We start from the raw sequence: 19461 nt of genomic DNA, 5'->3' as shown, positions 1-19461 counted from the left end.
AGGGATGCACTAGGATGGGCTCCTACCTATGTTATTCCAGCAGGGTTTGGTGCACACGGTTCCACATGTGGTTACTCACCTGGGTGAGGGAATGACCTTGGGTTACTTAAGGGCAAGGCCCTCAGTTTGCAGGCAGGCCAGGACCTGCAGATTATTATGCAATGTTGGCCTCAGGTTTGTCTGATATGATCAGACATACTCCCTTGCAGGGTTTGGCGTTGTTTGGTGGACCCGAAGGGTATTAATAAGGCCCACAAGAAGGTCAACGGGCAGCTTCAGCTCGCTCTTCTAGCACATGGGGAGCACTGCAGGGTTGAACTTTACAGGGCAGATGGAGTTCACCTGATGGATGTAGGGAACAACATTTTTCTGTTGGACCTGCAGAAATGTCTGTGAGATGTGAGATGTGGTTCCCGGCAGTGGGGTGAAGGGAGACTAAATAGAGATTTGTCCCCCTTTTGTGGCGGCAAGGTGCAGGATGGGAAATAGGTAAGGACAGCTAGGAGGTACCCTTAGGCACCTTTGGAGGCGATTGTGGCTCTGTAGGCCTACAAGTCAGGGCTGTAGGGCCCGGTGGCAGGATATGGGCTGCTTTTGGAGCCAACTTACCTCATCCGCCCAGAGTTGTAGGGCTCCGAGTGGTGGTGGTGTGGGAAGGCCCCCCTGCTCACCTACAGGGTGTGGCAGGGATAAGGGGTAAGCAGAATGGCTTGTCCTTGCCTCAGTAGGGGCTGGTTGCCCTATAGCTGTATTTCAACTGTTTGTTTATAGACAGCGCCTGCACCTAGGTTTCCCTTCTGCAGGTTTAGTTTAAGGGGTTTGTTTGGAGTTTAATAAAGTAGCCCTTTGTTCAACGCAGCTTGCTGTGTCCGTGTATTATTTCCACCCTCAGCTGCAACTCAATCTGGAAGTTATCTAGTATATTATGCCAAAAGCTCTGTAAAATTTCTTACTTCCAGGCACATGTGGAAAAAGCATCCTTATACAGTATAAGCTGTGGTTTACTTTCACATTCAAAGTATTCAACTTGCCATTCCCTATTTATCATCAGTCTATCACTTGTTTTATCACCTTTGATTTTATTGTCTTTGTTATAGGTTCTGTTTCTTCTTATTTCATGCAAATACTTGATTATTTTATTTTTGCTACTGTCCAACATTTATGTTATGTTTGACTTTTGAAACTTTTTTTGGCAAGGAATTAAAACGACTTTACAAATAAAATGTAAAAAAACCTGATAATTTGTTGTGCTAGTCTACTTGGATGGCAAGTGTAACATTTACAAAAAGTTCTCAAGGGACACATATTGGAAAGAAATAACTGGTTGTCATAATGGCTATGTTCTTTCTCTACTGTTGGAGGCACTGTGACTCTGAATGTCAGTTGCTGGGAAGCATAGGTAGGAAGAGGCACTGTTGCACTCAGGTCCTGTATGCAGTGTCCCCATAGGCATCTGGTTGGCCACTGTGAAAACAGCATGCTGGACTAGATGAGCCTTTGGCCTGATCCAACAGGTTTCTTATAAAAATAATTGCCTGGCACAGCAGTTTGTGCTACAGAGTTGCCAGTCTTGTGGGCAAAACCTAGACCTCTTTTTCTCTGTGGTAGTCTACCAAAGCACTGGCACAAAGAGAGGAGACTGATCCTTCAGGGCAGATGGGACATTGCCCCCAAAACCTCCACCACCCTCCCAACTGACTTCATACTTGCAGCCAGTCCAGGGAATGGCACTGGCTGTCAGCTTCCTCCTCCTTAGTCTCAGTGTTGTCCTAGTAGAACTCAGCAGGGAGGAGGATGGAGACAAAATTAGAATTAGTTGGCTCTGCCTATCATTGGCTGTGCCTCTGCCTATCAATAGCTCTGGCTCCACCTACTGTTGCTCTCCCTGTCTTCTGCCCCACCAGTCCCAGTGGGTACCCCCCACCACTCCCAGTGGGTACCCCCCACCACTGGGCGCACAGGGTAGAAGCAATAGTGTACTCGAGCACATTTGCCATATTAGTTATGGGCAGACAGTACAGAAAGTAGAAGGTAAAACATTTGTTTCAGTGCTACGTGTCTGATGGGATATGTTTCCATAACAAAGTAAAAATAAATAAATGCAGACACAAAAGTCACTTTTAACTGGTAGAGGGAAAATGACATACATCACATCAAAGTACTTGTCTACAGCTGGGGTTCTCAAACTTTCTATCCCCAGGGCCCACTTGACATAGTGGAAAATTACTGAGGCCCACTGTGATGTCCCTGTATTTTAATATCTGTAAATATGATAAGTGCAGGTTTATTAAGCGATATATGGTAAGTGACTGAGTGAGAGGGGGGAGTACATGGGCTAGAATGCTAGAGAATGTTGGATGATGATTGGCTGAGTGTTTGAATGGCTGAAGGTATAAATGAGAGGATGACAGTTGAGTCGGGGGGAGTTGTAAGAGTCATGAGTGGAGAGTTATTTGGATGAGTTGGTTGGCAGAGTTCTGAGGGAGGGTTGGATTATATTTGGCTGGTATTTAGGCAGAATATATAAGACTGGAAACATAAAGAGTGACACTATATGAAACCATACGCTTGTTGAACATTCCTAAAGTAATCTTGTTATTACCTGGTGTTATCAAATAAATACTTTTTATTGGTTTACCAAAAGCCTGGTCCTTGGCTGGGGATACACAGACTAGAAGGGAGGGCAGGGTAATTACCAAGGCTGGAGGGAAACAGTATCGAATAAATGGTGGCAGCAGTGAAGAGACATATTGTAACATCGTCAAGTATCCAGAGCAACCCAGGATTGTGTGCTTTATAGACAAAGATACAACGGGGTTATGGACAGCAAGGGCACCCAGACACAAAGTAACAAGCCATAGGGAGACTAAGGTGAAGTCTCTAGCAGTATTGTTTACAGGGAGTGACTGGTGGTGCTGACTAGCAGTGGGATCTTGTGAGATCTGTGCTAGAGTGTGTGAGAGAACAAATAAAAACCGAGATCCTGACAGGTGGTGGCCCTGGTGGGAGAGCCAGCTGGTGGGATCGTCACACCCATAATTCACAAAACATCATTTTCTGTTGTTTTCTAATCAATCTATCCAAAATGCAACACGAGATAGTGCTGGAAGATGAGAGCCCCAGATCACAAGGCACTCACCGAGCTACTGGGGAAGAACAAAGGACAAGTACGAGTAGCGCTCTGACTAATGACGCAGCTGGGTCAAAGCTGAAAGGAAGCCCAGACGCTGATGCACACAAATGGGAAATGAGAGTCCATATGATGTACACAATAGGAACATGGAATGTGAGAAGCATGAACCAGGGAAAGTTAGAAATTGTCAAGCAAGAAATGGAACATATCAACATTACAATACTTGATGTGAGTGAATTAAAATAGATGGGAAGGGGACATTCTCAATCAGGAAACTACAAAATTATTATGCAGGAAGTGAGAAATTAAGAAGAAACGGGGTTGCTTTAATAGTGAAAAGTGATGTAGCAAAAGCAAGTAGGAGCTATAACACAAGGTCTGAGCAAGTGATAACAATGAGATTTAATGGGAAAGCTATTAACAATCATCATCCAAGTCTATGCTCCAACGGCAAACACAAAAGAAGAGGAATTGGAAAGATTTTACGCAGAAGGACAGGAAAAAATTGATCACACACCAAAACAAGATGTGCTGATAATCATGGGGGACTGGAATGCAAAAGTAGGGAACAAAGAAGAACTAGGAATTGTGGGGAAATGGGGCTTAGGAGATAGAAATGAAGTAGGAGAAAGACGTATTGAATTCTATGAAGCCAATGATTTGTTTCTTGCAAATACATTTTTTGAGAAAATATGACTATACATGTGGACATCACCAAATTGTCAATATAGTAATCAAATTTATGGTATAATTGGTAGCAGAAGATGGAGAACTCCCATACTTTCTGTGAAAGCAAGACCAGGACCAGACTGTGGTGCAGATCATATCGAAAATCAAAGTAAAGCAAAAGAAGAACAACAAAGCAATCATAATGCCAAAATACAATTTAAATAACATCCCAGAAGAATATAAAGATCAAATAAGGAACAGATTTAAGGATTTTAACTTAGTTGATAGAGAAGAGTGAAGTCAGAGACATTATCAGGGAAGAATGCAAAAGGACAATACCTCTAGTTAAAAAGAGAGAAAAACCTCAATGGATGTCTGATGAAACTCTTAAAATGGTTAGAGAGAGAAGGAAAGCAAAAGCAAAAGGAGATACAAACACGGTTGGAACCCTAAATGCAGCTATACAGTGACTAGTACGTAGGGATAAAGAGAACTATTACAATAGTTATTGTATAGAAATAGAAGAGGACAACAGTAGAACAAGAGCCCTATTCCAAAAGATTAGAGAAATTAAAGGGAATTTAATTCAAGAATAGGGATGCTGAATAATCAACAGGGGAACACACTGAGTGACAGAGATAAAATAAAAGGAAGATGGAAGCAATACACTGAAGAACTCTGTAAAAGAGATGCAAGGATGACAGATTCATTCATGGAAGAACAGTATGATGAAGATCCAGAAATTTTAGAATGCGAGGTGAAAGCTGCTCTTAAAATACTTGAAAAAAACAAATCACCAGGAACAGATGGCATACCAATAGAGTTGCTACAAGCTACTGAGACTGAATCTGTCCCAATTTTGACAAAAATGTGTCAAGAAATATGGAAACAAAACAATGGCCCACAGACTGGAAGCATTCAGTATACATCCCAATTCCAAAGAAAGGGGATCCCAGGGAATGCAGTAATTATCGAACTATTATCTTAATATCCCATGCAAGTAGAGTAATGCTCAAGATTATACAACAAAGGCTCTTACCATATATGGAGCGAGAAATGCCAGATATCAAAGCTGGATTTAGAAAAGGAAGAGGCACCAGAGACCATATCGCAAACATATGTTGGATAATAGAATGCAGCAAGAAATTTCAGAAGAAAATCACCCTGTGCTTTATAGATTACAGCAAAGCCTTTGACTGTGTAGATCATGAAAAGCTATGGAATTTTTTTTTAAAAATGGGGGTGCCACAGCATCTGATTGTCCTGATTCGCAACCTATACTCTGGACAAGAGTCTACTGTAAGGGCAGAATATGGAGAAACCAATTAGTTCCCAAAAGAAAAGGGTGTGAGACAAATATTTTATCACACTATTGTTTAATCTATATGCATATCATACGGAAAGCAGGATTGGACCAAGATGAAGGAGGTGTGAAAATTGGAGAGAGAAATATCAATAATTTAAGATATGCAGACGATACCATACTACTAGCAGAAACCAGTAATGATTTGAAACGAATGCTGATGAAAGTTAAAGAGGAAAGCGCAAAAGCAGGACTACAGCTGAACGTCAAGAGGACTAAAGTAATGACAACAGAAGAATTATGTAACTTTAAAGTTGACAACGAGGACATTGAACTTACCAAGGATTATCAATACCTCGGCACAGTCATTAACCAAAATGGAGACAATAGTCAAGAAATCAGAAGAAGGCTGGGACTGGGGAGTGCAGCTATTTATTTATTTATTATTTCAATTTATATACCGCCCTTAGCAGAATAGCTCTCAGGGCGGTGAACAAACAAGATAAAATACAATATATCATAGTAAAAAATCACAAAAACATGTACAAACAAACAACAGAAAGCACAACAAAAATGAAATACAACACAAATTAAGAAGGATACATGTTAAAAGTAGAAAGATTAAGAAAATTAAAAGATTAAAATGCCTGGAAGCATAAAAAGGTCTTTACCTGGCGCCGGAAAGATAGAAGTGTAGGCGCCAGGCGTACCTCTTCGGGGAGGCTGTTCCACAACTCAGGGGCCACCACAGAAAAGGCCTAGATCTAGTAACCACCCTCCGGGCTTCCCAATGAGCTGGTACCCGGAGGAGGGCCTTAGATTCTGAATGAAGTGAACGGGTAGGCTCATAGCGAGTGAGGCGTTCCACAAGGTATTGAGGTCCCACGCCGTGTAAGGCTTTATAGGTCAAAACCAGCACCTTGAATCTCGCCCGGAAGCAAATAGGGAGCCAGTGCAGACGCGCCAGAATAGGTGTTATATGCGAAGACCGACTGGTCCTTGTCAATAGTCTGGCAGCTGCGTCCTGCACCAGCTGAAGCTTCCGAACTGTCTTCAAGGGCAGCCCTACGTAGAGCGCATTACAGTAATCCAATCTTGAAGTTACCAGAGCATGAACAACGGAGGCGAGGTCGTCCCTGTCCAGATAGGGGCATAGTTGGGCTACCAGACGAAGATGGTAAAATGCATTCCGTGCCACCGAGGCCACTTGGGCCTCGAGAGACAAGGAAGAATCGAAAAGAACCCCCAAACTACGTACCTGTTCTTTCAGGGGGAGTGTAACCCCATCCAGAACAGGGCGAACATCCACCATCTGAGCAGGGAAGGCGTTCACCAGCAGTGTCTCGGTCTTGTCTGGATTGAGTCTCAGTTTATTAGCTCTCATCCAGTCCATTATCGTGGTCAGGCAACGGTTCAGCACATCAACAGACTCACCTGAGGAAGATGAAAAGGAGAAATAGAGCTGCGTGTCATCAGCATATTGATGGCAACGCACTCCAAAACTCCTGATGACCGCACCCAGCGGCTGCATGTAGATGTTGAAAAGCATGGGGGACAAGACCGACCCCTGAGGGACTCCACAATGGAGAGTCCATGGTGTCGAGTGATGTTCCCCAAGCACTACCTTCTGGTGACGGTCCGCGAAGTAGGAGCGGAACCACTGCCAAGCAGTGCCCCCGACACCCAACTCCACGAGTCTCCCCAGAAGGATACCATGGTCGATGGTATCAAACGCCGCTGAGACATCAAGGAGAATCAACAGAGTCACACTCCCCCTGTCCCTCTCGCGACAAAGGTAATCATACAGGGCGACCAAGGCTGTTTCGGTGCCGAAACCGGGCCTAAAACCGGATTGAAACGGATCTAGATAATCGGTTTCATCCAAGAGCGCCTGGAGCTGGCCGGCAACCACCCATTCCAAAACCTTGCCCAAAAAAGGGACATTCGCCACCGGTCTATAGTTGTTCAAGTTATCTGGGTCCAAGGAGGGTTTCTTTAAAAGAGGTCTCACTACTGCCTCCTTGAGGCTACCAGGGACTACTCCCTCCCTCAAGGAGGCATTAACCACTTCCTTGGCCCAACCGGTGGTCCCAGCCCTGCTAGCTTTCACTAGCCAAGATGGGCAAGGATCCAGAACAGACATGGTTGCCCGAACCATTCCAAGCACCTTGTCCACTTCCTCAAGCTGCACCAACTGAAACTCATCCAATAATGAAGGACAAGGCCGTGCTCCGGACACTTCAATGGATTCATCTGTCGCAACATCGGAGTCAAGATCCCTGTGGATACATGCGATCTTATCTTGAAAGTGTCCAGCAATTTCGTTGCAGCGGGCTTCCGATGTTTCCGTAGTATCGTGGGGGCCAGAGTGTAGGAGCCCACGCACAACTTTAAAAAGCTCCGCTGGGCGGCATAGGGATGATCTAATAGAGGCAGCAAAATAAAGCTTCTTTGCTGTCCTTACCGCTTTTGTATACAACTTATTGGTGGCACTTACCAAGGCATGATTGTATCCACTGGGAGTTTTCCTCCATCTGCACTCCAGCCTCCTCCTCTCATGTTTCATTGCTCTCAGCTCCGGGGTATACCACGGAGCTGTATGAGCTCTACAGCGGAGGGGGCGCGCGGGAGCGATCGTGTCAATAGCCCGGGTCATTTCCGTATTCCACAGTGCGACCAGGGCCTCGACAGGAGCACCAGTCCTATCAGCCGGAAAATCTCCCAGAGCCCTCTGAAAACCTGCGGGATCCATCCGGCTCCGGGAGCGGATCAACTTAATAGATCCTCCACCTTTGCAGAGGGAAAGAGCCGCTGTAAGTCTAAATCTCAGCAAGCAGTGATCTGTCCATGACAATGGGGTAGATGAAAAACACCTCACCGCCAGATCACCATCTCCATGTCCAGTGGCGAAGATCAAATCAAGAGTATGTCCCGACACATGCGTTGGGCCGGTAGAAAATTGAGACAGCCCCATTGTTGTCATGGAGGCAATGAAGTCCTGAGCTGCGCCAGATAAGACAGCCTCGGCATGGACGTTGAAATCCCCCAGTACCAAAAGTCTAGGGGATCTCAAGAGCACCTCCGAGACTATCTCTGTCAGCTCAGCTAAGGAAGCTGTTGGGCAGCAAGGTGGACGGTACACCAACAGTATTCCTAGTCTGTCTCCCTGGCCCAATACAAGGTGGAGACATTCCAGACCAGTCGCCATCTGGACAGGGTGCTTGGTGAGAGGGAAAGAACTCCTATAGACCACAGCGACCCCCCCTCCCCGGCCCTCAGATCTACCACAGTGCTGAACCAAATACCCGGGTGGACAAAGCTGGGAAAGAGCAACTCCTCCCTGATCAGCCACCCAGGTTTCAGTCATACATGCCAGGTCGGCACCCTCCTCCAGAATTAAATCATGGACAAGTGAGGTTTTATTATGTACCGACCTGGCATTCAAAAGCAGCACTTGGAGATCCGAGAGCTGGCTGATAGGACAACCAACAAACCTGTGGGTATGAGGAGAACCGGAACAAGGCACAGACACAATTTGTCTGGGACGAGTTCCCCTTACCTGGCCTGTTCTCCTCCTAACGCCATACCTCCCATTACCCGTCACTACGTTAATTGGGGCCCAACTATGAGAGAACTAGAGAAGGTCCTCAAAAGCAAAGATGTATCACTGAGCACTAAAGTCAGGATAATTCAGACCATGGTATTCCTGATCTCTGTGTATGGATGTGAAAGTTGGACAGTGAAAAAATGGATAAGAATAAACTTATATGAAATGTGTTGTTGGAGGAGAGCTTGCGGATACTTTGGACTGCAAAAAAGAGAAACAATTGGGTGTTAGAACAAATGAAACCAGAACTATCATTAGAAGCTAAAATGATAAAACTGAGGCTTTCCTACTTTTGACACATAATGAGAAGTCATGATTCACTAGAAAAGACAATAATGCTGGGAAAAACAGAAGGGAGTAGAAAAAGAGGAAGACCAAACAAGAGATGGATTGATTGCATAAAGGAAGCCACAGACCTGAATTTACAAGATCTGAACAGGGTGGTTTATAACAGATGCTCTTGGAGGTTGCTGATTCATAGGGTCACCATAAGTTGTAATCGACTTGAAGGCACATAATAATAACAACAACAACTAATCAATCTAAATTCTTTGCCATCACATTTTCCTTGTGGCAGGGAGTTTCATAGCTCAACTTTCCTTAAATTAATTATAGACAGGATAGACTTTGGCAGTATTGTAACAGCCTCTCCAATTTGAAGTGGAGAAGGCTTTTTCTTTTATAGTTTTCCCTTCCATCCTCACATGTCTCTCAAAAATATTTTTACCTTTCTCCTGTAATTTCTTCTCCCATTCCCATTCCTCACTCAATTTGTACCTTATTCCACTGACCCTTTCCAACTGCCAATTTTTCATCGCACCTTCTTGGTCCTTCTTCCTCTTATGACAGGTGTCCTCTTCCTTTCTATTCCTAATAATAGTAGTATTAGCAATAGAAGTAGTAGTAGTAGTAACATTATTATTATTATTATTATTATTATATTTCTCTCTTTCTAATTTCTCTCAATACCCCCTGTGGCCCTTTTTTCTCGGAGGAGGGCGACCTTCTCCTTTTCCTCCCCCCTCAGTCTTCTCTATCTCCCGGCCACCTTTACTCAGCATGCAAGCTGAGTTGCTGGTGCTGGCAGTTGTCCAACCACAAAGCTATGGCATGACTATGGGATGGGACAGGCAATGGAGGAGACATTGGACAGGCTGTGGCACTGAGGCCCACCTACAAGTTGTCCCAAGTCCCACTGTGTAAGAAACACTGGTATACAGTAAACAACACACGTTAACATTATACCTAACTTACAATGTTATTTGGTGCTGGCATGGGAAGCATAGTGTTTAGACCTGGCCAAAGATTCAGCATCATGGGTTTAGGATTAAAGGTAAATTTGCAATCCCATATCCACTGATTTGGGAATAAGCCCCATTGAACTCACTGGGACCTACTTCTAAATAGAAATGCATAGGATTGTACTATTAGGTACTAAGACCGGTTTTAAACACTGGTAGTCTGGTTGTGAGAAGGGGAAGGCTCTCTAAGGATGTATGATCTCCCTGCATGTTCTAATCAACACCTATAACTCAGGGTTGTAGCATGTTGTCATGGACCTTAATGGAGCTGAATGAATGTCTGGAAAAAGACTCATATGTTGAGCAATCTCATACATAGGAATCAAATGATATACATGTGAAGAAGCCCAGAGACACATTAGCTTTTGTGACTTGGGTAAAACACCAAAATATGAAGGCTGTAATCCTTACCAAAGAGTACACTCTCCACTGAAATCAGTGGGACTCACACTTGCAGAGCCTAAGACATTTATTGCACTTAAAAGCTTTTATTGCATTTAGTTTGCTTTTAAATCAAGGTACCCTTATATAACTAGACCGCATCATTCAAAGGCAAGAAAGTGCTTTTCACTTTCTAAAAAATGGCATCCATGCTGTTATTTTAACCCAAACAACTGCAAACATCCCAGAATGCCAGCAGGTACAACACTGATATGTTTTGAATGAAATACTGATACCATATTAACACATTTTAACATGTTTGAAAATGGAAATGGACTGCCTTCAAGTCGATCCCAACTCATGGCTACCCTATGAATAGAGTTTTCATGGTAAGCGGTATTCACAGAGGGGGTTTACCATTGCCTCCCTCTGAGGCTAGGCCTCCCCAGCTAGCTAGGGTGCTCAGCTTGCCGCAGCTGCACAAGCCAGCCCCTTCCTTGTCTGCAACTGTTGGCTGGGGGGCAACTGGGCTCCTTGGGACTATGAAGCTTGCCCACGGCTGCACAGGTCGCAGGGCATGTTAACTCCTGAGCCACTCACTGTGGGTGATCTTTAGCTGACCCTTGACACCCAGGAGACATGAGAAGAGATTTGAACTCACAGACTCTGGACTCTCAGCCAGGCTCTCCTCCCCACTGTGCTACACCAGCTGGATTTAACATGTTTAAACAAAGCTAAAATGGTACCTGTTTTTCCTTTTAAATCCAAGACATTTTCATGTAGCATTATTTATGCCATTTTTACAGAAGGATACCTATACATACAAACACTTCAGAAGCAGCCACCAGTTACTATGTGTGGGGGGGAAATATGAGTATGTACTGGAGTATCTTTCCATATGTTTTTCATTACAGCATCCCACAATGACAGTGGCTTTTCTGCCGAATTATGCTGACCTACGGTAACCACTCAGCTCCCAGAAAATATTAAAAGCTAAAGCATGGGCCGAATTTTACAAGGCAAATGTAAAAGATAGTACTGGAGAAGCTTGATTGTCTCAATTATATCAATTTTGGATTTGTCTCTTTCATTGTGGCCAATAGTTACCTACAAACTAAAATTAAAAAATGGTGTGATGGAAATTTAAATTGAGGTAAATAACAGGCGGAGGTGGCAATTTTATTAACTGAGGGATTGACTACCAGGTTTTAATTAAATTGCTTTTTATTGATTTGTGCTTAATTCTGTTTTATTTCTCATCATATTTGTTGTATTATATCCATCCCTCTGTTTTATTGTGGTTTTTTGTTGTGATGACCTTATTGTTTAAACAATGTATTTGAAATGACTGTTTTAAGTATGGTTAAAATATTTTGATGATATGGCACAGTGAGTAACTACTTGGAAACACATGTACTGTACTGATAGAACATAACTAGGGTTGCTTGAGGAATTTATTTTTTGCAAATTCCAGATTGAACTGACCCAATCAACACCTTCTATACTAATGACTGGATAGAATCACCATGATCCTGTGGATTTCTCACTTCTTTGAATTTTGTGATTCAGCTCTCTCAGTTCAGAAACATACACAATGTATATAAAGATGCATATTTTAGGATAAAATACTTTTAGAAATCCATACTTTGAAAGAAATAGTTTAGAAATGTGTATTTCGTGAGGAAATACATTCAGTGTGTTATATAAATACAACTTTTTGTGTTGTTTTTTAAAAATCAAAGTTTAATGTGGACACAGGACTTATGAATGAATGCATGTGAAACTGATAGGGACCAAAAATAGACTGATGCACCCATCCCTACGTGTTACTACTAACTGATCTGGGCCACAAATATCTGAAAGAGAGCCTCGTCACTTACTGACCTGCCTGAATTTTAACATCTACAGAAGAAGTCCTGGTGATAGTTCCTGCTGCACCCAATGAGGTTTGTGGTGAGGAGGCCCATGAGTGGGCTTTTTGGGGATGACCTCTTCTCAGGTGTTTCTCACCAGTACATTGCTTTCATTTCAATGCCGCCGCCTCCTCCTCCTCCTTTATTATTATTATTAACAACAACAACTTTAATTAATTAATTGATTAACTTTCTATCCTGCCCTACCTCCCAGCAGGAGCCCCGATGAAGTTCTAGTTGACACACCAACTACTATGTTGCACTGGGTTTTTGTTTCTTTCTGGCTGGTCAGAGTTCCTGATAGGGAGAGTTGAATAAAACTAAAGAGTAATCAAGTAAGTAATCAACCATCACCAAGAGGTATGACATCACCAAGAGATATAAAAATAAAATGGAATTGTGGTTGGTGGTTGTACTCACTCTGCATCTTCAAGACCAAATTGAATTGTGCAGTACCTATCTGAAAGGCATCCATTTGGCCACTTTGACTGTCTCCAGTGAAAGATCTGACCATCTGTAACTGCATATATTGCATATTGATTCAGTAAGCCAAAAACTCTAGCCTAATGTACTGTGTCCATCCATGTACTTGCTGGCAACCTCTCCATCTTAAATCAAGGTAACATTTTTCTTTCTCTGTACTGATTTACTTTCTCCTCCCAAATTCAGATTTCTAGTCTTGTTGGAAAAATGGCTACTAATATCTAACATAATTTCTACCACTTTGTCAGGATCCATTATGCTCCCCATTTTCTTCATCTTTCCTTGAATTTCATGATTTAGTATTGGCTTGTCCCCTTGCAAATTCTGTCTTGTTGCTGCTTATGTCTGACCAAGCCCATGACATAGAAAAATGGCATGGGTAGGGTCAAAGGGCATGGAACAGCCGAAAGAGCCAAGTAGGGGCCAAAAATATCCTCCTTTAAGAAAAGATTCCCTGCCACAACTTTTCACCAAGGAAAAGCCTCACTGTCACCAAGAGTCCTCCTCACCAGAAGGTCATAAGGGGTAAAGAATGCAAATGGGGGCAACATTAAAGCTCACTTTTACCTCATTGCTCTCCTATGCAGATGCAGAATGTGTATCAAATATACTTCTGACCCTTTTCAATAACTCCATTTGGATGTACCAATAGTGAGAAGGGATGAGATTCATTGGCAGGTGCCAATTTGAAAGCATTCAGTTGACCTAACAGGCTGGCATCAATTTGAGTTTGTTCTATATCCGCTAGTCACTGCTTTTACTGATCCCTTTTTTTTTCATTTGGAAAAAATATAAATATTAATGCCGATATTTTAAAGAAAATATTGATATTTTGAAGGAAATATTGATATATTGAAGGAAATATTAATTTTTAAAAGGAAATATTGATAAATTATCATTTTTAGCATCAATCTTTTAGAAGCGGATTTTTTTAAAAAAAAGTCCACTTTCAAATGTAGCTGCAGAAATTCACTATGTTAAAATCCGAACCTCGGCAATTGAGAATAAAAAAAATTAATGGAAAATTTGGTACCAAATATGAATTTGGCAGAATTCTAGCATATCCCTAATAGCTAGTGAATCAATCAACTTAGAAGCATGGTTCTTTATGCTTCAGCTGAGAGGGAGGGAAAAGAGAGCGATTTCACCGAGTGGGATGGGGATAAAGAAAGACAGAAACTGGAGTTGCAATGAATTCATAGCTATGAAGAGTAAGTGTACCAATCTCTTAGGTTCTATGGATCTTTTAAAATAATTGACAATTATAACACAATTACAATTTTGTAAGGATTTGCAAGTTTAAATCAGGTAGCAAAAATAGCAACAGAAATACAACATATCCCATACACACAATTCCCAAAGTTCCATGCATCCAGCAAGGCACCAGTTTGCTTGCAGAAAAGTCCAAGATATGAAGATCAGTGGTTCCCATAGAATAAAATACAAGATAAGATACAAATGCATAAAGCCACTAACTCTTCCATTCCCTCCTACACACATGAATTAAAATCATATTACTTTTCAAGGTAAGGGCCTAATTCTTGCTCCACAGCTCCTTTCTTCTCCAGCTCTTTCTCTTTCTGAACAACAACTCACAAGTTCAGCTCTTTCCTTAAGCTTTCCTCACCCACTGAACCAAACCAATATATATGGCAAATTATCTGATAAACTCAGCTGTTACAAATGTCTATATAAGCATCTGATTGTACATATCTTCCCGACAATGCCAGAATGGAAACAACCACATGCAATAGACCTTGAAAACTGAGTATATCAAAGGAATCCCACAAAAAGGGAAATTAATTAATTCCTTTTTTATCCATGCAACATGACCTAATTGTTTCTAAAAGAGACTCTAGAAGCATAGAAAAATCTTATGAACAGACAATGGTCAACGTTGCTGTTTATTAGTGCTGGAATTTATTGAAATTGTGTGTTTAACTTTTCCATCTTGATCTAATCCATGGTTAAAAGCTGTAGCTGAAAAAGGCAACATTTTCAGCAAGTTTGTTAATTCAAATAAACACTTTTAAATATAATAAAAACCTTAGTGAAATTTTTTGTGGGGAATATCACATTTTAAATTTCACTCAGAACCGAGGACACACATCAAAAGTGTCATTTTTACATCTATGCTTTTCTTTCAGTTTTATATTTCTTCCAAGGTTAATGGATATACATATACTAATTGCTCTATTTTTAGAAATATATCTCTCCAGCACTTCTAAATCTAATATTATACCAAGGACAAATTACATGTACGTTTGGGACAGTCTGATCCTTTAAAAAGCACAATAGCACAATTTATGACTTATGCACAGATACTGTAAAATCTCTGACAATGCACACAAAGCTGCCTTGGCAAAAACTATGCATAATGGATGCCAGAACAATAGTCCTGGGTGATTTCAATATCCTTGCTGAGGCTGGCTGTAGTGTTCTGGCTTGGGACTTCACGGCCTCCATGACGACTATGGGGCTGTTTTAAGTTGTCACCAACCTGACACATAGGGCAGGGCACACCCTTAATTTGGTTTTTGCTCTGGTTGGAGGAAAGGGTGGTCTGGAGATAGCAGGAGTGGATGTCATTCAGTTGTCGTGGTCAGATCACTTCCTGGTGATGTGGTGGACAGATTGTGGAGCCCATTTTGCACCTTGGTACACCAATGAACTAATGGCAATGAAACAGGCTCGATGATGGATAGAGGGCAAGTGGCAAAAGATGTCCTCTGAGGGTGATCGGGCATGAGCAAAACAACATAACTGTGCCTACTGTGTGGCAGTGAGTGACAGCCTCCATTGCATCCTCAAAGCTATCCAGTGGAGCTTTTTCATATTGTTCAGGGTTTGTTAACATCTATTCGAGGAATTGAGTTTTAGATCCTTTGGAGGCCCACTGTGAATTTTTACAAGGCTCTTTGAGGGTAAAGTTGCTCACATCCATAGCAACCTTGACACCTCATCCACATTTACTGCAGTCCCCAGCAAAGTCTGCTGCAACATGTGGACAAGGGGCTTGCAATAATGTGGCCAACAATGTGTCTTCTTGATTCTTGCTCTTTTTGGCTTATTAAAGCTTGCCGTGGAGGTATGATTCACTCCAGGATTCAAGGTGTGCTCAGCATGTCTTTACAGGAGGGAGTGGTCCGAACCACCCTGAAAGAGGTTGTGATTTGACTGCTCCTGAAAAAAGCCCAGTTTGAACCCATTGGATTGTGACAATTACTGCCCAGTAGCAAATCCCCCCTTTTTAGGAAGTGATAGAGAGGGTTGTAGGGCAGTAGTTGCAAATACTCTTGGATGAAACAGATTATGTTGACCCATTCCAATTTGGATTCAGCCTAGTTATGGGACTGAATTGGCCTTGAGTCACCCTGATGGATTACTTTTATTGGGAGAAGGACAGAAGGAGTGAGGCCCTGTTATTCTTACTTGATCTCTCAGCAGCTGAGCCAACTTGGTGAGATAGGTATCGGGGTCACTATTTTATACTATCTCTAGGATCAGTTTCAGAGAATAGCATTGAGAGATTTTGGTTCCCTGGCAGTTGTGCTGTACAGTACTCCAGGGTACCATCTTGTCCCCAATGCTGTTTAACATCTATGGGAAGCCATTGGGAGTGGTAATTGGTCAATTGCCTACTTTGGATGGGATCGTATTCCCTCTGAAAGAGCAGGTTCACAGTCTGGGGGTGCTCCAGGATCCATCTTTGTCACTAGAGGCCCAGGTGACCTCAGTCAGCTGGCTGGCAAGACAGCAGCAGCCATTTCTAGAATAGGATAGCCTGACTACTGTTGTCCATGCACTAGTAATCTCCAGGCTGGATTACTGTAATGCACTCTATGTGGGGCTGCCCTTGGGGATTGGTCTGGAAGCTGCAGCTGGTACAAAATGCGGTGGTGTGACTGATCAGTAGGGCAGGACATCACCAACATGTTACCCCACCGCTGAAAGAATTGCACTGGCTGCTCATTAGCTGCTAAGTTCAAGGTATTGGTTTTGTTGTAAAAAGCCCAATACAGGTTGGGACCAGGGTACCTGAAAGATCATCTTACTCCTTATATACCCAGTCAATCACCATGCTCTGTAGGTGAGGGACTCCTGCAGATACCATCTTATCAGGAGGTCCGTTCCACGCAACATAGCAAGTAGACCTCCAGGAGCCTACACATTCATGCAGTGTTACTATGTCACAGTTTGGCTTACTGTGTTGTGTGAACCAGGCCATCCTGTTTCTTAAAAAAAGATGTGTTAGATTGTTTTTAGTGTTTTGTTTGCCACCCTGGGCTCCTTCTGGGAGGAAGGGTGGGATATAAGTTTAATAATCAATAATCCTTACTATGGTATAGTTATTGGTGGCAGGGAGGGAATCCTCATTTAACTACCACGACCATTTAAACATGGCAGGAAGCTTAATGTGGGGGCAAGGTAATAATATGAAGATATTTTTCCACCTCAAGATCACTTTAAGATTTCTTAAGTCTTGGGGGGGGGAAAATAAGTTAATTTATTGGCAGTATCTACCAGGAAGCAAGACAACTGGAAAATTCAAAATGCCATATCTGTCTAGCGATTCTTAAAATCTTATTTTTCTTCAACATCTGTGCTTAGGAATGAAGCACTGTCAGTCCTTTTTAAGTATTCTGCAAAGCTCACGTGCTTATTCAAAGGTGATAGTGATCTATGCCTTCATCACTCATACACCCTTCATGCTTAAATGGCCTTTTCAAAATCCCTCCTTTAGCTACTAGGTTTGTGAGTATAGCTGGTTGCTTAAAAGAGGCCAGGATAAGTTTAAATGATCTTGTTTCATTAACCCTTTCAATTATCTTTTAACCCATACAACCTTGCCATACTTTCATTCGCAATACCTCTTTTTTCATAGATCACTTAAGAACGGTAAAATACAAAACCGCTACCCACACACAACATAAAAACTTCCACACAGTTGTATATACACAGAGGCACAGTCTCCCTTCCTCCAGCACTATTAGGAAAGAGACATAGCTCAGTGGTAGAACACATGTTTTGCATGCAAAAGGTCCCTAGTTCAGTCCCTGGAGTCGCCAGGTAGGGCTGGGAAAGACTCCCCTCTGAAACCCTGGAGAGCCGCCACCGGTCAATGTAGACCAGGGCTGGGGAGCCTGTGGCCTTCCAGATGTTGTTGCATTCCAACTCCAGCAGCCCAGCCAGTGTGGCCAATAGTCAGGGATGATGTGAATTGCAGTCCAGCAATATCTGGAGAGCTACAAGTTCTCTAGCCCTAGAGTATACAATCTTGAACTATGGGCCAGTGGTTTGGCTCAGCATAAGTCAGCTTCGTGTCTTCCTATGAGACAGACACAGCATGCCTCCATGTGGACTATACATTTAAAGCAGGGTCCACATTGTTAATCTCAGTTATAACACAATGACACGTGGGTGAAGTGACAAGGGCTATAGAAATTTCTAGTTGTGGTTGTTATTTAAGTTTCACCATAAAGTCATAGGGTGGGTTACAGCAATGTAAAAAATACAATATTAAAATCAGTTTAAACCATTATATGAACCATTTTCACTGGTATTTTTCACCATCTATGTAAAAGTCCACCTGGCAATGTGCTGACCCCAACTACTGAGGAAGTCTGGCTACAGGCCTGGAGAAAGGTGTAGATACACACACAAACATATCTGCTGTGTTCTTAGATATAGGAAAGTGTGTATACAGCTGAGCTGAAGCACTGCTTGCCAGGAAATTTACTGTAGCAACACAGGAAACAGAAAGCAGGGCCACCCAAAACGTTTTCCTGCATGAGATGAAAAATAAGCTGCACCCCAACCACCCATTCCACATACAGAAGCTGACCAGAGTGGCAGTTCAATCTTACATCAACGATGGGACAGGATAGTGTCCCCCACTATGCCGCCTTACCCCTCTTCTGCCCAACTGCCAGGAAGCTAGAATAGTGGCTCCGCCCCACCTGGCAAGTTGCTTCTGGATGGTCCTTGGTTATGTAGGCCACATGCACATTCTAACATTTATCTCCAGAAGTGGCTTAACGGCAGTGCTGGCCCTGACAAGGGAAGCAGAGTTAGCTGGGCCTGAGTTACTGAATGATGCTACAGTTGTTGTGCAAGTTTTGCTTATACAAATAAAATTTGTTTGGGCTTTATTATGTGCATGACACAACACCACCACACAAAATTAAACATAACAGTCAACTGACAAGAAGATATAGCTCTAGCAATGAGAGGAAGAGTTACAACCAACCCCTGCTGGCCCACTGGATAGAAAGAGCAACTTCTTGTTTCTTGTCTCAAGGGAGAAATCTTATAAATTAAAAAAAATAATGTTAATGATTGCCTCCTCTAGAAGAGGCAGGCTAATTTTAAAAAGAAACAAACAGAAGTAGTAGGTTTATGGGGGGAAACGGAAGATGATTCCACATACATTCTTGGCAGTAGCTTTAAATTACAAAGAGTGTGCAAGAGGCTAATGGAAATTCATTAAGTGATGCTTATGAACACCCTAATTTTAAAACAAAACTTTCCAAGTGGAAGTGGGATAGAAAAGTCAACTTTGTTTTAAGCTTCTAGACTTCCCTTCCCTTCCCAATAATAGAAATGACACCAGTATCAAGGAGCCCCTCAGAAGATTTGTTAAAGATTCTCCAGTTCCATGACACCATATT

This window comes from Rhineura floridana, chromosome 1 (genome assembly GCF_030035675.1).
Source record: "Rhineura floridana isolate rRhiFlo1 chromosome 1, rRhiFlo1.hap2, whole genome shotgun sequence".
Taxonomy (NCBI): Eukaryota; Metazoa; Chordata; class Lepidosauria; order Squamata; family Rhineuridae; genus Rhineura; species Rhineura floridana.
This window is presented reverse-complemented; position numbering follows the sequence as displayed.